This window comes from Triticum dicoccoides, chromosome 7A, assembly GCF_002162155.2.
Source record: "Triticum dicoccoides isolate Atlit2015 ecotype Zavitan chromosome 7A, WEW_v2.0, whole genome shotgun sequence".
In the NCBI taxonomy this organism is placed as follows: domain Eukaryota; kingdom Viridiplantae; phylum Streptophyta; class Magnoliopsida; order Poales; family Poaceae; genus Triticum; species Triticum dicoccoides.
Window position 1 is genome coordinate 731,180,661 of NC_041392.1, and position 17,899 is coordinate 731,198,559.

Genomic DNA, 17,899 nt, shown 5'->3' on the forward strand with positions numbered 1-17,899 from the left:
GTGGGGGCGAGGGGATCGGGATCCCGATCCAGATCCAGAACGACGAGAGGGAGTGGGGGGGCGAATGGGTGTCGATGGGGCTAGGGTTTCGTGAGTGGGGGATATGGGGGGGTGAGGGGTGGCTGGTTGGGCCGGCCTGGTGGGTCGTGGCCCAGTTGGGCCGCTGGCCTGCTGGGCCGGGGCCCCCGGGGGGTGAGTGCTTTCTCTTTTATTTAATTTATATATATATATATATATATATATATATATATTTCTGTTTTACTGTTTTTATTTTAGTTCCCTTTTGAATTTGGTTTTATAAACTACACCACTGGTTCCTAATCTAGTTTTAATAAGTATGTCAGTGCCCCATAAGTTTTTGGCAATAAAACAAATAGTTTAATAATTTTTATCAAATTGAAAAGGGTAGATAGTTAAATGTTTTGCTGCTGTTTTAAATATTGTAGTGCCCTTAAACCTTTTATAAAATTGTGGTTTCTCCACAATAATTATCTATGCATTATTTGGCAACACCCTAACATTTTAGTTTTAATATTTGAAATTATTTTATTGTTTGCTTGATTTTGAACTTGAATTCGAATAGGTTTCGAACTAACGCGAGATTAGTCACAATAATCGAGGTGACGTGGCATCATTAGCAGAGAATTACTGTAGCTTAATTATCCGGGCGTCACAGAACCCCTTCTTTGACTGATCTATTTTGAACTCCTTCGAAAACATGTCAAGGTGTGTGTTCTTTGAAAGCACCATCAGGCGTCTTGATCTATCTCTATAGATCTTGATTTCAATTTGTAAGCAGCTTTATCCAGGTCTTCCTTTGAAAAACACTCTTCAAACTACCGTTTATGCTTTCCAGAAATTCTACATTATTTTGGATCTACAATATGTCATCCACATATACTTATCAGAAATGTTGTAGTGCTCCCACTCACTTTCTTGTAAATACAAGTTTCTAGCAAACATTGTATAAACCTAAAAGCTTTAATTACTCCATCAAAACATATATTCCGATTCCGAGATGCCTGCTCTAGTCCATAGAAGGATTGCTGGAGCTAGCATACCTTTTAGTAAGAACCTTTTATTGTATCACATACAACTTTCCTTACGAAAACTAGTAAGAAAACTTGTTTTGACATCCATCTGTAAGATTTCATAATCGAAAAATACAGCTAATGCTAACATGATTCCGACGGACTTAAGCATCGCTACAGGTGAGAAATTCTCAACTCCTTGAACTTGTGAAAAGACTCTTTCCCACAAGTCGAGCTTCATAGACGGTAAGATTACCGCCCACGTCTGTCTTCTTCTTAAAGACCCATTTATCTCAATGGCTTGCCGATCATCGGGCAAGTCCACCAAAGTCCATACTTTGTTCTGATATATGGATCCTATCTCGGATTTCATGGCTTCTAACCATTTGTCGGAATACGGGCCCACCATCGCTTCTCCATAGATCGTAGGTTCATTGTTGTCTAACAACATGATATCTAAGATAGGATTACCGTACCACTTAGGAGTAGTACATGTCCTTGTCGACCTACGAGGTTCGATAGCAACTTGATCCGAAGCTTCATGATCACTATCATTAACTTCCTATTCAACAGACGTAGGCGCCACAGAAAACATCTTTCTGTGTTGCGTCACTCTCTGGTTGAAGTAAAGGTTCAACAACCTCATCAAGTTCTATCTTCCTCCCACTCAATTCTTTCGAGAGAAACTCCTTCTCGAGAAAGGACCCGTTCTTAGCGACAAACAATTTGCCCTCGGATCTGAGATAGAAGGTATACCCAACTATCACCCTTGGGTATCCTATGAAGATGTGTTTGTCCGCTTTGGGTTCGAGCTTCTCCGGCCGAAGCCCTAAGCATCGCATCCCCAAACATTAAGAAACAACAACTTTGGTTTCTTGCCAAACCAATGTTCATATGACGTCGTCTCAACGGACTTAGATGGTGTCTTATCTAAAGTGAATGCAGCTGTCTCTAACGCATAACCTCAAAGTGAAAATGGTAGATTGGTAAGAGACATCATAGATCGCACCATATCTCATAGGGTTCGATTACGATGTCCGGACACACAATTACCTTGTGGTGTTCCAGGTGGCTTCAACTGTGAAACAATTCCACAATGTCTTAAGTGATTGCCAAACTCATAACTCAGAAAATCCCCTTTTGATCAGATCATAGGAACATGATCTTATTGTTATGATGATTCTTAACTTCACTCTGAAATCGCTTGAACTTTTCAAACGTTTCAGACTTGTGCTTCATTAAGTAAATATACCTATATCTACTCAAATAGTCAGTGAAGATGAGAAAATAGCGATATCCACTGCACGCTTCAATTCTCATTGGATCACACGTATCAGCATGCATGATTTCCAACAAGTCACTTGCCCATTTCATTGTACCTGAAAACGGGGTCTTAGTCATCCTGCCCATGAGGCATGGCTCGCATGTGTCAAGCGATTCAAAATCAAGTGACTCCAAACATCCATCGACATCGAGTTTCTTCATGCATCTTACGCCAATATGACCTAAACGGCAGTGCCACAAGAAAGTGGTACTATCATTATTAACTCTACATCTTTTGGCGTGAACATGTGTATCACCACGACCGAGATTCAATGAACCATTCACATAGGGTGCATGACCATGAAAGGTATTATTCATGTAAACATAATAACCATTATTCTCTAATTTAAATGAATAACCGTATTGCAATGAACATGATCTAATCATATTCATGCTCAACGTAGACACCTGATAACATTTATCTAGGTCCAATACTAATCCCGAAGGCAGATGGAGCGTGCGATGGTGATCTCATCAACTTTGGAAACACTTCCAACACACATCGTCACCTCGCCCTTAGCCAGTCTCCGTTTAGTCCGTAGCTTTTGCTTCAAGTCACCAATAATAGCAACTGAACCGGTATCCAATACCCAGGTGCTACCAGGAGTGCTAGTGAGGTACACATTAATAACACGTATATACTTTGTTGAAGTTTCCAGCCTTCTTATCTACCATGCATTTGGGGTAATTCCGCTACTAGTGACCGTTCCCCTTATAATAGAAGCACTTAGTCTCGGGTTTGGGTTCAACCTTGGGTTCCTTCACTGAAGCGGCAACCGGTTTGCCATCCATGAAGTTTCCCTTCTAGCCCTTGCCCTTCTTGAAACCAGTGCTCTTGTTAAACCATCAACATTTGATGCTCCTTCTTGATTTCTACCTTTTGCGGTCTTAAGCACCGCGAATAGCTCCGGGATCAACTCCATCCCTTGCATGTCATAGTTCATCACGAAGATCTAGTAGCTTAGTGATAGTGGCTAGAGAACTCTATCAATTACTATCTTATCTGGAAGTTTAACTCCCACTACTTTAAGTGATCGTAGCACCCAGACATTCTGAGCACATGCTCACTAGCTGAGCCATTCTCCTCCATCTTGTTGGCAAAAGAACTTGTCAGAGGTCTCACACCTCTCAACATGGGCATGAGTCTGAAATCCCAATTTCAGCTCTTGGAACATGTATGTTCTATGGCATTCAAAACGTCATTGGAATCCCGATTCTAAGCCGTAAAGTATGGTGCACTAAACTATCAAGTAGTCATCAGGATGTGTCTGTCAGGTGTTCACAACATCCACAGACAACGTTGTAGGGGTTTGCACATCGAGCGGTGCATCAAAGACGTAAGCCTTCTGTGTAGCAGTGAGGACACTCCTCGGACTACGGACCTAGTCCGCATCAGTGCTTACAATATCTTTCAACTTGGTCTTTCTCTAGGAACGTATTGAAACAGGGAGCTACAACGTGAGCTGTTCATCTACAACATATTTGCAAAGACAATTTAGACTATGTTCATGATAATTGAGTTCATCTAATCAAATTATTTAATGAACTCCCACTCAGATAGACATCCCTCTAGTCATCTAAGTGAAACATGATCCGAGTCAACTAGGCCGTGTCTGATCATCACGTGAGATGGACTAGTCAACATCGGTGAACATCTTCATGTTGATCGTATCTTCTACACGACTCATGCTCGACCTTTCGGTCTTCCGTGTTTCGAGGCCATGTCTGTACATGCTAGGCTCGTCAAGTCAACCTAAGTGTATTGCGTGTGTAAATCTGGCTTACACCTGTTGTATTCGAACGTTAGAATCTATCACACCCGATCATCACGTGGTGCTTTGAAACGACGAACCTTCGCAACGGTGCACAGTTAGGGGGAACACTTTTCTTGAAGTTTTAGTGAGGGATCATCTTATTTAAGCTACCGTCGTCCTAAGCAAATAAGATGTAAAACATGATAAACATCACATGCAATCAAATAGTGACATGATATGGCCAATATCATTTTGCTCCTTTTGATCTCCATCTTCGGGGCTCCATGATCATCGTTGTCACCGGCATGACACCATGATCTCCATCATCATGATCTCTATCATCGTGTCTTCTTGAAGTTGTCTCGTCATCTATTACTTCTACTACTATGGCTAACGCTTTAGCAACAAAGTAAAGTAATTACATGACGTTTATGTTGACACGCAAGTCATAAATAAATTAAGACAACTCCTATGGCTCCTGCCGGTTGTCATACTCATCGACATGCAAGTCGTGATTCCTATTACAAGAACATGATCAATCTCATACATCACATATATCATTCATCACATCCTTTTGGCCATATCACATCACAAGGCATATGCTGCAAAAACAAGTTACACGTCCTCTAATTGTTCTTGCAAGTTTTTACGTGGCTACTATAGGTTTCTGAAGGAAATATGCCCTAGAGGCAATAATAAAGTTATTATTTATTTCCTTATATCATGATAAATGTTTATTATTCATGCTAGAATTGTATTAACCGGAAACATAATACATGTGTGAATACATAGACAAACAGAGTGTCACTAGTATGCCTCTACTTGACTAGCTCGTTAATCAAAGATGGTTATGTTTCCTAACCATGGACAAAGAGTTGTTATTTGATTAACGGGATCACATCATTAGTTGAATGATCTGATTGACATGACCCATTCCATTAGCTTAGCACCCGATCGTTTAGTATGTTGTTGTTGCTTTCTTCATGACTTATACATGTTCCTATGACTATGAGATTATGCAACTCCCGTTTGCCGGAGGAACACTTTGTGTGCTACCAAACGTCACAACGTAACTGGGTGATTATAAAGGTGCTCTACAGGTGTCTCCAAAGGTACATGTTGGGTTGGCGTATTTCGAGATTAGGATTTGTCACTCCGATTGTCGGAGAGGTATCTCTGGGCCCACTCGGTAATGCACATCACATAAGCCTTGCAAGCATTGCCACTAATGAGTTAGTTGCGAGATGATGTATTACGAAACGAGTAAAGAGACTTACCGGTAACGAGATTGAACTAGGTATTGAGATACCGACGATCGAATCTCGGGCAAGTAACATACCGATGACAAAGGGAACAACGTATGTTTTATGCGGTCTGACCGATAAAGATCTTCGTAGAATATGTAGGAACCAATATGGGCATCCAGGTCCCGCTATTGGTTATTGACCGGAGACGTGTCTCGGTCATGTCTACATTGTTCTCGAACCCGTAGGGTCCGCACGCTTAAGGTTTCGATGACAGTTATATTATGAGTTTATGAGTTTTGATGTACCGAAGGAGTTCGGAGTCCCGGATGAGATCGGGGACATGACGAGGAGTCTCGAAATGGTCGAGACGTAAAGATCGATATATTGGACGACTATATTCGGACATCGGAAAGGTTCCGAGTGATTCGGGTATTTTTCGGAGTACCGGGTAGTTACGGGAGAAGCAATGGGCCTTGATGGGATTTAGTGGGAAGAGGAGAAAGGGCCAAGGGGTTGCTGCGCCCCCCCCCCTCCTCCCCTCTGGTCCGAATTGGACTAGGGAAGAGGGGGCCGGCCACCTTTCCTTCTCCTCTACTTCCTTCTCCCTTCCTCCCCTCTTGGTGGACTCCTACTAGGACTTGGAGTCCTAGTAGGACTCCACATCCTGGCCGCACCAATTGCCTTGGCCGGCCTCCTCCTCCTCCATCCTTTATATACTGAGGCAAGGGGCACGCCATGAACACAAGTTGATCCACGTGATCATATTCTTAGCCGTGTGCGGTGCCCCCTTTCACCATAATCCTCGATAATATTGTAGCGGTGCTTAGGCGAAGCCCTGTGACAGTAGTACATCAAGATCGTCACCACGCCATCGTGCTGACGGAACTCTTCCCCGACACTTTGCTGGATCGGAGTCCGGGGATCGTCATCGAGCTGAACGTGTGCTAGAACTCGGAGGTGCCGTAGTTTCGGTGCTTGATCGGTCGGGCCGTGAAGACGTACGACTACATCAACCAAGTTAACGCTTCCGTTGTCGATCTACAAGGGTACGTAGATCACACTCTCCCCTCTCGTTGCTATGCATCACCATGATCTTGCGTGTGCGTAGGAAATTTTTTGAAATTACTACATTCCCCAACAATTTCTAGCAAGAACGTTTCTTACCTACGCGAAAACCACAACGTGATATGCCAATTTCCATTTACCCTTCATAAGGACCCTTTTCATCGAATCCGATCCGACTAAAGTGGGAGAGACAGACACCTGCTAGCCACCTTATGCAACTAGTGCATGTCAGTCGGTGGAACCAGTCTCACGTAAGAGTACGTGTAAGGTCGGTCCGGGCCGCTTCATCCCACGATGTCGCCGAATCAAGATAAGACTAGTAACGGCAAGTAATTGACAAAATCGACGCCCACAACTGCTTTGTGTTCTACTCGTGCATAGAAACTATGCATAGACCTAGCTCTGATACCACTATTGGGGAACGTAGCAGAAATTTAAAATTTTCTATGCATCACCAAGATCAATCTATGGAGTAATCTAGCAACGAGGGGAAGGAGAGTGCATCTACATACCCTTGTAGATCGCTAAGCAGAAGCGTTCAAGTGAACAGGGTTGATGGAGTCGTACTAGTCGTGATCCAAATGACCGATGATCCTAGTGCCGAACGGACGGCACCTCCGCGTTCAACACACGTACAACCCGGTGACGTCTCCTACGCCTTGATCTAGCAAGGGGAGAAGGAGAGGTTGGGGAAGACTCCATCCAACAGCAGCACGACGGCGTGGTGGTGGTGGAGGAGCGCGGGAGTCCAGCAGGGCTTCGCCAAGCACTACGAGAGACGAGGAGGGAGAGGGGTAGGGCTGCGCCAACAGGGGAGGAACTTCATCTGTTGGGCTGCCCCTTTGCCTCCACTATATATGGGGGGAGAGGGAGGGCTGCGCCCCCACCTAGGGGTGGCGGCAGCCCCAATCCCCATCTGGGGTGGCGGCCAAGTGGGGTGGGGGGGAGAGGGAGGCGCACCAGGCATGGGCCTTAGGGCCCATACCGGTGATGCCCGGAACACTTCCGGTGGCCAAAACCATACTTCCTATATATCAATATTTACCTACGGACCATTCCGGAACTCCTCGTGACATCCGGGATCTCATCCGGGACTCCGAACAACATTCGGTAACCGCGTACATACTTTCCCTATAATCCTAGCGTCATCGAACCTTAAGTGTGTAGACCCTATGGGCTCGGGAGTCATGCAGACATGGCTGAGACAACTCTCCGGTCAATAACCAACAGCGGGATCTGGATACCATGTTGGCTCCCACATGCTCCATGATGATCTCATCGGATGAACCACGATGTCAAGGATTCAATCAATCCCGTATACAATTCCCTTTGTCTAGCGGCACGATACTTGCCCGAGATTCAATCGTCGGTATCCCGATACCTTGTTCAATCTCGTTACCGGCAAGTCTCTTTACTCATTCCGTAACACATCATCCCGTGATCAACTCCTTGATCACATTGTGCACATTATGATGATGTCCTACCGAGTGGGCCTAGAGATACCTCTCCGTTTACACGGAGTGACAAATCCCAGTCTCGATTCGTGCCAACCCAACAGACACTTTCGGAGATACCTGTAGTGTGCCTTTATAGCCACCCAGTTAAGTTGTGACGTTTGGCACACCCAAAGCACTCCTACGGTATCCGGGAGTTGCACAATCTCATGGTCTAAGGAAATGATACTTGACATTAGAAAAGCTTTAGCATACGAACTACGATCTTTGTGCTAGGCTTAGGATTGGGTCTTGTCCATCACATCATTCTCCTAATGATGTGATCCCGTTATCAACGACATCCAATGTCCATGGTCAGGAAACCGTAACCATCTATTGATCGACGAGCTAGTCAACTAGAGGCTTACTAGGGACATGGTGTTGTCTATGTATCCACACATGTATCTGAGTTTCCTATCAATACAATTCTAGCATGGATAATAAACAATTATCATGAATAATGAAATATATACAATAATAACTAATTTATTATTGCCTCTAGGGCATATTTCCAACACTTAGGTACACATCAATGTCGTTGCCGGGTTGCTTAGGGCCTTGGATGAGCACTGGCATCATAATGAACTTCCGCTTCATGCACAACCAAGGAGGAAGGTTATATAAACATAGAGTCACAGGCCAGGTGCTATGGTTGCTGCTCTGCTCCCCAAAAGGATTAATGCCATCTGCCTTAGACCAAATCATACATTCCTTGCGTCATCTGCAAACTCCTTCCCGTACTTTCTTTCGATTTTTCTCCACTGCGACCTGTCAGCGGGTACTCTCAACTTTCCGTCTTTCTTACGGTCTTCTCTGTGCCATCGCATCGCCTTGGCATGCTCTTTGTTTTGGAACAAACGTTTGAACCGTGGTACTATAGGAGCATACCACATCACCTTGGCAGGAATCTTCTTCCTGGGGCGCTCGCCCTCGACATCACCAGGGTCATCGCGACTGATCTTATAGCGCAATGCACCGCATACTGGGCAAGCGTTCAAATCCTCGTACTCACCGCAGTAGAGGATGCAATCATTAGGGCATGCATGTATCTTCTGCACCTCTAACCCTAGAGGGCAGACAGCCTTCTTTGCTTCGTACATACTCTTGGGCAATTCGTTGTCCTTTGGAAGCATATTCTTTATCATTACCAGCAACATTCCAAATCCCTTGTCGGATACACCATTCTCTGCCTTCCATTGTAGCAATTCCAGTGTGGTGCCCAGCTTTTTCTTGTCACCTACGCAATTCGGGTACAACAATTTTTTGTGATCCTCTAACATGCGCTGCAACTTCTTCTTCTCCAAATCACTTGCGCAGTTTGTCTTTGCATCGGCAATGGCCCGACCTAATCATCAACGGGCTCATCCGATGCCTCTTCTTCAGCTTCTTCCCGCATTGCCGGCTCAGCTTCTTCCCGCATTATCGGCTCAGCTTCTTCCCTCATTGTTGTATCATCATATTCAGGGAACCCATGGCCAGGATAGCTGTCGTCGTCCTCTTCTTCTTCATTGTCTTCCATCATAACCCCTCTTTCTCCATGCTTGGTCCAAACATTATAGTGGGGCATGAAACCGGACTCAAACAGGTGGACGTGAATGGTTCTTGACGTAGAGTAATTGTGACCATTCTTACAGCCAGCACATGGACAAGGCATAAAACCATCCGCCCGCTTGTTTACCTCAGCCGCAAGTAGAAAAGTACGCACGCCATTAATGAACTCGGGAGAGCATCGGTCATCGTACATCCATTGCCGGCTCATCTTCAATACACAGCACCGAAAACACCAAATTAATACAATACATAAAGTTCATACATAATGATCATACAACACTTAAATGCAACAAACAAATAACTCTCTAGCTAAAGAATTTAAATGCAACAACAAATACGATCAAGATCGCAACTAAGGTAACAATTGATCCAACAGCATAATGATACCAAGCCTCACTATGAATGTCATATTTTCTAATCTTTCTAATCTTCAAGCGCATTTTCTCCATCTTAATCTTGTGATCATCGACGACATCGGCAACATGCAACTCCAATTCCATCTTCTCCCCCTCAATTCTTTTCTATTTTTCCTTCAAATCCTTGTTTTCTCTTTCAACTAAATTTAACCTCTCGACAATAGGGTCGGTTGGAATTTCCGGTTCAACTACCTCCTACATACAAATATCTATGTCAACTTGATGGGCATAATTTGTCATAAACACGAAATGCAATGAATAGTTTTAAAAGAGAATATACCACATCTGAATCTTAACCCGGACGAGGGCCGACGGGGACGGATATCAAAACCATGGCACTATGTATAACAAACAACGTATGGGTAAGATAATTATACGAGTAACTATATATCCAAATCACACAAACATCATTTTTTTTATATAAAACTTCATGTACAAGAGGCTCACCACAAGGTGGTGCCGGCGACGGGACGTTGCGAGCGATCGACGGTGGTTACGACGGAGATTTAGAAGGTACTAAGTAAACCACACCTACATATGCAAACTAAGTGTTATTTTTTACCTCAAATTGCATATAAATCAAATACTAGCACATATATATAATTCCTCCCAAATTACTAAACTCAAAAATCAATCACTATATAAAGCATTGCACGAGCTAATCTAGCAATGAGAGATGAAAGGACAAAGTTGCTAACCTTTGTGATCATTTGAATGGATGGGGGCCTTCAAATCTTGACAAATTTTGGGCAAAATGTGTGATGAGCTTGAGAGGAAGAGGGAAAAGAATAGAGAGGAGATGGGAAAGGGGAAGAACAGAGCGAGCTCGGGTGGACGAAGGGTCTATGTAGGACGACCTTTAGTACCGGTTCGTGATACGACCCGGTACTAAAGGTGCTGGAGGGGCCCTGGACTAACAACATCCTGCCACCACTCACTTTAGTACCGGTTCGTGGCACGAACCGGTGCTAAAGGTTCGCCACGAACCGGTACTAATGAGAGCGGGCGGCTAGCCGTTGGAATCGGCACTAATGCACACGTTAGTGCCGGCTCAAATTCAAACCGACACTAATGTGCTTCATGTTTGACCCTTTTTCTACTAGTGTAAACACACTTAAAAAGTTTTTTTTGGGGGGGGGGGAGGGGGGGCACTTAAGAAGTTGAGATCATTGTCGCTGTCATTTGTCAATGTACTCATCCATGCACAACATGAGTGAGTACGTGAGCTATCGGCAGCTAGTCTCACATCTCATCATATGTGTATATGTCGTGGCGGGCCGTCCGGCGCGGGTTAAGTCTCAGTCGACTAAGATTTAGCAAACCCGTTTTGTGAATACACTTATCAATTGCGTTTTATGCATTGCATGGCATACCACTTATTTACCTTCCATTCATATGTGCCAATTATGAGAACATATGTGTATATGGCCATTCATTAATATATAGCTGCTAATGATCAATCTCTCTTACTTCTGGAATACATAAGATTTTGTCTTACACTTCTTTTAGGGTGTGGCTAGGTCTCAATCGACTAAGATTTAACCAAGTCTCAGTCAAGTGACAAACATGCAATAGAGAAAAAGAAAAAACTGAGATTTTCTTTTTTGCACGAATCTTAACGTAAGATCTAACGAATATAGCAACGACTGAGACTTCGTTATGTTTTAATCGACTAAGACTTAGCAAGACTGCTTCTTTTATCCTCCCTTCCCACCCCATGTTTGTTTTTGGTTTTGCCAAATTTTTACATTGATCTTAGTCGAAGACCGCTTGAACTGCCTCGTATCTCTTTGATAAGACAATAAGTATTGATTAAACAAACTGTATTAAGGAACAAATACCGATCTCAAATATGGACTAGGGCCTGTTTGGCACTACTCCGCTCCAAAATCAGCTTCGCTACATCAAGTCCACTTCGGAACAGTTTTATACAAGAGATGCAGCTCCAGCTCCACCATTGGATTAAGATCCAACAGGCCGCTCTGCTTTTTTTGCATTCAGCTTTCATCCTCCAAAAATGGTTCTTCTTCACTCCTCATGTCCAGTTTGCTCCGCCTCGTTCCTGGCTCGACATCGGAGTTCAAGCTCATCTCCTTCCTTTTCCTCCCACGAAATGAACTTAGCCAAATTGCAAATTCAGACAACTTAGATATAGCCGTGGTTCTCAAAATAATGATAATGAAGGAACAAATATGTACATGTTCCACTGTTCACTTTGTATTGAGGCTGTTCCTTATTAATGGAGAGAAACCCTGTACATGCATCATGCATACATGCACACGTACGTGTTGATGAGGTTATGTAGTTCTCCGGCTCCATTATTCCGGAATAATAAATGCAGCGGCAACTCAATTGGCAGCCACTAGAACACTGTTCATACTCGAGCCCACCACCACTCACATGGCGCCACAAGACGTCAAGCCAGGCCCCTCTCGTTTGTGTATGATTGGAAATGCATGGTTGCTCGCCTGTGAATTTAGCTTGTCATCAAGGGAGTTTCGGTGGGCACATGAAATCAATCCTTTCGTGATCCCCTCCAACCGGTAGCCAGTTAATTATACAGTTTAAGACTTTATTCAGAGTATTCTTGACGCGCATGTGGAGTTGAAAAGAAGCTTTGCTTCCATATCATCTTCTTCATGCCCCCCACGTAGGTGTAGCTCCGTCCGTTATCCAACTCTCCATGCTGCTCCATTGCTAGCTTGGCGCTTAAAGAGAGCCTTCAACCACACACCTCCTCATCCTAGTCTCATTCTCGCGCCGCTCCACCGCCTCCATCCTCCCTCCGGACGCCAGCGCCCTTACCGGTGCCGCATGCGGGTTCGGTGGCCAGGCGGCAGCGGAGCTCGCCTCCCAGGGTTCCACATTGCGGCCATCGGCGCTGGATTCTTCCGCGGCGGCCGGGCTTGCGGCGCCTGCTACCAGCTGAGATTTTTTTTTTCAAAAAGAGGGTTAAGCCCCGGCCTTTGCATCAGAATGATGCTTACCGCCGAATTATTAATAAGCAAAAAGGTTCAACAAAAGTCTTTAGATCTCAAAAGTAAAGAAGCTCAAAAAGAGCAAAAGCAACATGACAGGATAGCCACAACCGGCAGGCAAAAGATAAGATAGGAAACTAAACACATATCCTATTATATGACCATCATCCAAACTGGTTGAAGATATTCCGAGTTGCCATCTCCCATCGGATAGATCCAGTAACTGCTACCAGTCGAGATGCAGGGGCCGGAGCGCGTGCGCGGCGGGCGGCGTCAAGGTCATCATCGCCGACGTGGCGAAGCCGGCGACGGACACGAACAGGACAGGCGGCGGCCAGTTCCAGCTCACTAGGGACGCGTTCGCCGCCTTGACTGCTTCTCGTGACGATGGTCAGCTGGCGAGCTTGGTGGACACGGCCGTCGAGGTGGACTTCAGAAGGATACCTTGCGCGTACAAGAGCAAAAACCTCGCGGTGAGGGTGGAGGAGACGAGCAACAGGGACAAGGGCCACCTCGCCCTCCGGTTCCTCTACCAGTCGAGGTGGCGAACGCGGCGGCACCTGATGCCGCACAGAGCGTCGCCGCGCCGTCGCAGACGAAATGGCAGTACATGACGGGGCGCGAGGGGTCACCCGGGGTGTGGCGCACGTCGCACGCGCCGGCCCGCCCGCTGCGGCTCCGGCTCGTAGTCACCGCGGGGTCCGGCGGCAAGTGGCTGCTCTCTGACGGGGCGGTGCTCCCGGCGGAGTGGCATGCTGGCGCGGTCTACGGCACTGGCATGCGGGTCACTGAGGTCGCTGCAAACACCTGCGGCAGCGCCTCCTGCGGTGCCGGGGACGACAACCACGACGATGATTAGGAGCTCAGATGACGCCCACGCTCGCATCCATCGGAGCCTGCCTGCACGCCACCGGCCAGCCGCCGGGAAGGTCGATGATGCATTGATGTTGCTGCTGCTGCTGCTGCATGTACACTGCACGGATGTGTAGGTGTTCCGCTGCATCTACATCGCGACCAAACGGCACAACACAACGCCGGCACACGCAGAAAAGTGAAGAGAAATGGAGGAAGGGGCATAACAGCGAAAAACACCCCGAAACATAGGAAACTACAACGACACCCTTGGGATATTCCGACCTAGACAGCCTAATCGTTGTCGCCGGAGCTCGGCCAAAAGAAATGGTGCGTGCTCCATGATTGTGGTTCCACAATGGCTGGCGGCCATTGACGTCCACACTAGCAAGTAGCTAGTGCATATTAGTGGGCTATACATGGACACGCTTGAGAATTGAGATCGTTGCCATTGTGCTCATGCATGCACTACATGAGTGGGTGGGTGAGCTATCGGCATTAGGCATTACGCATTCGGCATCTAGTCTCATGTCTCATCGTATGTATATACCGGCATGCCGCGGGTCCAACTCCAAAGATACCTTGCGGCCATTGTTGATTCTTCTTCCACCGTCTTCTTTGTGGAATGTGACACTTATCTCTACTCCGTCTATCCCATAATATAGAATGTTTTTCAAGATAACATAGGTTGAAAAACGTTCTTATATTGTCAGACGGAGTAGTAGTTTGTTGTGCATCCATGACATCACCATTTAATTGCCGCTCATGAATCACTGATAATCCCCACAAGATAAATAGCACTAACAGATTTGCCAATTTTCAATCGATTGATAATAGTTAAATCTAAGTTTGACACCAAGAAATGTCGATACAACACTAAGATCCATGCAAGGTTTTTTTTCAACTACAATTTTCTTTACACTGGATGAAGAGCTTTTTTATAATTGGGTGAACATTTTTTAGGACAAAATCTATCATTTTTAAACCACGTGCTCCCTCTCTCGCCCGTGTTGAGAGGCGCCCCGGCTCTCTCCCCATTCTTCACCAGTAGCGCTGGAACTCGATGTGGATATGGGAGAGGAGTGTTGGTTCCTTGTGTAGATAGTGGAAGTAAGGTTGTGTCTGCCTTAGAGGCTTGTGGCGTTGATGTTAGGGAGTGCGCCGCCGTTACATGTGAGTGGTGGCTAGTGGCTAGCACCGCTTGTCTGACTAGTGGTGGTAGTGGGGTGCCTCCTTCAGTCAGCCGCGATAACACTAGCATCTACTGCAATAAACTTGTCGGTCACCCCGGTTTGGAGGAGAGCCCTCCGGTCAGCCTCAACTCTGGAAGCCATCGTGGAGGTGGATAAGAAGCAGAGGAGATGTGGGGAACTGGATAGCATAGATAGGAAAGAGCACATCATCGATGGCATCCTTGAAGAAGCTATGACGCCTGTCGCGGTTGTCGATTACCAGCCATTGCCGTCATGCCGTTGAACTATCTTGTCGAAACACAACCATCTATCTACCTCGCAACCCATGAGCTAAAAAGGAAGGCAATGAAGCTTCTACTCAAGGTCCATGTCCTGTTGGTGGTGCTGTGGGGGTTTGTGGCATCCCAAATGGTTTTCGTCCTCGGCGACATTGCAATTGGATCCAACCGGGAGTGGATTTGGACATGGTTGCAATCTTCCTTTTTCCGTTTGGATCCTCCTTGTAAAAGTTAGGGTCTGGTTTGTCATTTCATGATCCTATCGGGTCCTGACTCCTCAAAATGTAAGATGTATTGTCCTACCGTTTTAATTCAATGTAGTACCAGGTCCTTTTGCACCCTCCCTTGTTAAAAAGAAACAATTCCTTTAAATATGGATGTATAAAAACATGTAAGATTGACAGAGATTATCAGTCTACTAAGCTTGCCCTGGAATATGTGGCCATTCATATCCATAGTAGCTAATTAAACATTCAGAAATGTAAAAGAAAAAGATTTTTTTGAATCGGGCATAACCACTTTCTGTTATCTGAATAACAGAAATAGATCAACCAGTCTAGAGATAAAGGAAAGTAAAAAAACTAAATCAGATTTAGGCATGGCAGATCGAACATTTTTTATGATTAATTATGTTGGCGGGAGGATGGTAATTTTTTTTAGCAAGCATGGCAAATCCTGGCAAAAGCTGAACATGACAAGGATTGCCCTGCTTCCTAAAGAAAAGAGGCAACCTCGCCACAACATAATTTACCATCTCAGGGCATCTCCAGCCGCGCCCCCAGGAAGGCCTCCCCAGGCTTTTTTTTTTGCGCCGGCGCCGAAAAAACGGCCCAGTCGCGCCCTCAGGAGCCCGATTTTCGCCGGCCTGGGCCGAAAACAGCGCCGGCGGACCCAGGCCGAACCCAGCGCGCTGGGGGGCGCCCGGGGGCGCCGGGGCGAACTGTTTTGGCGCAAAAAAGCCGCGGGCCAGCCGCGTTAGGGACACGACGGCTCGTCTTCCCCCCAACTGCCTCGGTTCCCACGGGGAATCAATGGCAAGGCTGCCGCCGGTCAGCCTTGCCATTGATTCCTCACGGGCGGCGCGTCTCGGGACGGCGCGCCGACGCCTCCCCTCCCTCGCGCGCGTACACACGGCGCGGAGCGGCTATAAAAGCCGGCGGTTCTCGCTGGTGCCCACACCAGACTCGTCCCTCGCCGTTGCCCAGCCCCTCTCTCTCCGTCTCCGTCTTCCTCTCTCGAGCGCCACCGGCAGCCCCTCTCTCTCCCTCTCTACCACCGCCGAGCCCGTCGCCATGGCAGAGCGCTTCCCCGGAGACGAGGCGGCGGCGAACGGCTTCAGCCGGCGTTCGCTCTGCGAACAGAAGTCATGGCTCCTATTCCAGGCGAACATCCCGGCGCCGCCAGACATGCGCGCCGGGCCGATGGGGTGGCAGCTCAGCGATGGGGGAGTGCCCGTTCCCCCATTACCCGACGCCGTGGCGAAGCCCACGTACTTCGCCGAGGAGGTCGAGGTCGCGCGCGCCTCCCTGACCGACGGCGAGCGCTCCCTCCCCCAGTATGCCGTCGACAATCACGTGGCTTGGGCGGCGTACTTCCAGCGCCGCCAGCAGCAGCGCCTGGCCTCCACCAACGACACGCCGGTGGTCGGCGGCATGAAGAACAGCGTGGGGCGCCACCTGTGGTGGGGCGTCCCGGGCCACACGCTGGAGGGCGTGCTGACGCACCTCGACGGCGGCAACAACCCGCCGTTGACCTATCCTGCGACGGGGGCCGCCATGTCGCAACACCGACACGCATGGGCGCCAAGGAGGTTTTCCTCCTCCTCGTCTTCCTCCTCTCGCTCATCTTCCCACTCCTCCGGTTCTGCGGCGCTTCTCGGCGTCAAGGCCGAGCCCGCGGCGGAGACGCCAATCGGTCGGCGCACTCGCAGCGTCGGCATCGTCATCAACGAAGGCGGCCGGTGCGCCCCCTCCTCGTCGGCTCCTCCGCACTTCGTCAAGCCGAAGATAGAGTCGGGGCTGGCGCCGGTGAAGACGGAGCCGGGGCTGGCGCCGGTGGAGGCGGAGTTCGACGACGACGACGCGGTCCTAGAATGGGCGCGCCAGGACTCCATTGTGATGGAGAAGGCGCGCCGGGAGAAGGAGAAGGAACGCCAGCGCGCCGCCCTGCGCCGCTTCGAGGATCGCCGACGCGGCCGCGTTGAAGACGGGTTCATCGTCTTATGCGACAGCGACGACGACGACGACGACGCGCCGCCGCCAGTCCGCCATGGTGACGCCGGGCAGGGGTCCAGCAGGGGCGCCCGCGTCAAGGAGGAGAAGGCCGACGACGACGATGGCGGCGACGGCAGCGACGACTTCAGCCCTTTTCTTTTTTAGATTAGGTTAATGTAATGAAAATGCGCGAATTTCACCGAAATTTGCCATGTTTAGCCGAAATTTAACTAGTTTTTATGATAACTTCGCCGAACGGTCCTTTTTTTTTAAATACGCGCCTGGGGGCGGCCCTGGGGGCCGACGGCTGGGGACCGACTCGCCCCCAGGGCCATTTTTTGCGCCGGCTCACCCCCAGGCGGCGCTTTTAGACGCCCCCTGGGGGCCAACGGCTGGAGATGCCCTCAGACGTCTGATTTGCCATGCTAAAAAAATTTAACGTTGATTTATAGCAAAATCCTAAACATTTATTCACGTAATAACATACCAGTCAGCAACTACGGGC

The 17,899-nt window shown here is 47.6% G+C and overlaps 1 pseudogene; it reads left to right on the forward strand.

Annotated features, from left to right (window-relative positions):
* Positions 1-12,280: 12,280 nt before the first annotated feature.
* LOC119334076 lies at positions 12,281-13,717 on the forward strand (annotated as a pseudogene).
* The last annotated feature ends 4,182 nt before the right edge of the window (positions 13,718-17,899 follow it).